This window comes from Myxocyprinus asiaticus, chromosome 27 (genome assembly GCF_019703515.2).
Source record: "Myxocyprinus asiaticus isolate MX2 ecotype Aquarium Trade chromosome 27, UBuf_Myxa_2, whole genome shotgun sequence".
NCBI classification, from domain to species: Eukaryota; Metazoa; Chordata; class Actinopteri; order Cypriniformes; family Catostomidae; genus Myxocyprinus; species Myxocyprinus asiaticus.
This window is the reverse complement of record NC_059370.1, coordinates 35,181,286-35,181,702: the sequence shown is the minus strand read 5'-3', so window position 1 is coordinate 35,181,702 and position 417 is coordinate 35,181,286.

Below are 417 nucleotides of genomic sequence, written 5' to 3'. Positions count from 1 at the left end.
AAATGCTGCCTTGTAAACTCAATGGAGCCAAATTTGAGGATCTGTCCATGGTGCTGAAACCATGATGCTCCCTGAGGTCCCCCCCAAACTAATCTCTGGATAGTCATGTTGGATCCACATTTCAACTTAAATGATGTCTTTGGCATTTTTTAAAAAGTCCATAAATGTCCTCTGTATATTTTTGTTGGAGCCTAAACACTTCATATTCATATGTCTACATGCACATTTACTGCATGAGTATATTTGGAAATCTAAAGAACCTGAGTGCAATGCTTGTTTGTTTCCAGCTGTCATTTTCCTTTAAGATGATGTAAGGCTCATCTCCCTAAGAATGGTCTCCCTCCCCCGTCTCTCCAAGCCTCTCACTGCACGCTGCATTCATTCGCACTCTATACTGCTGATGCTCTGGAGTGCAAG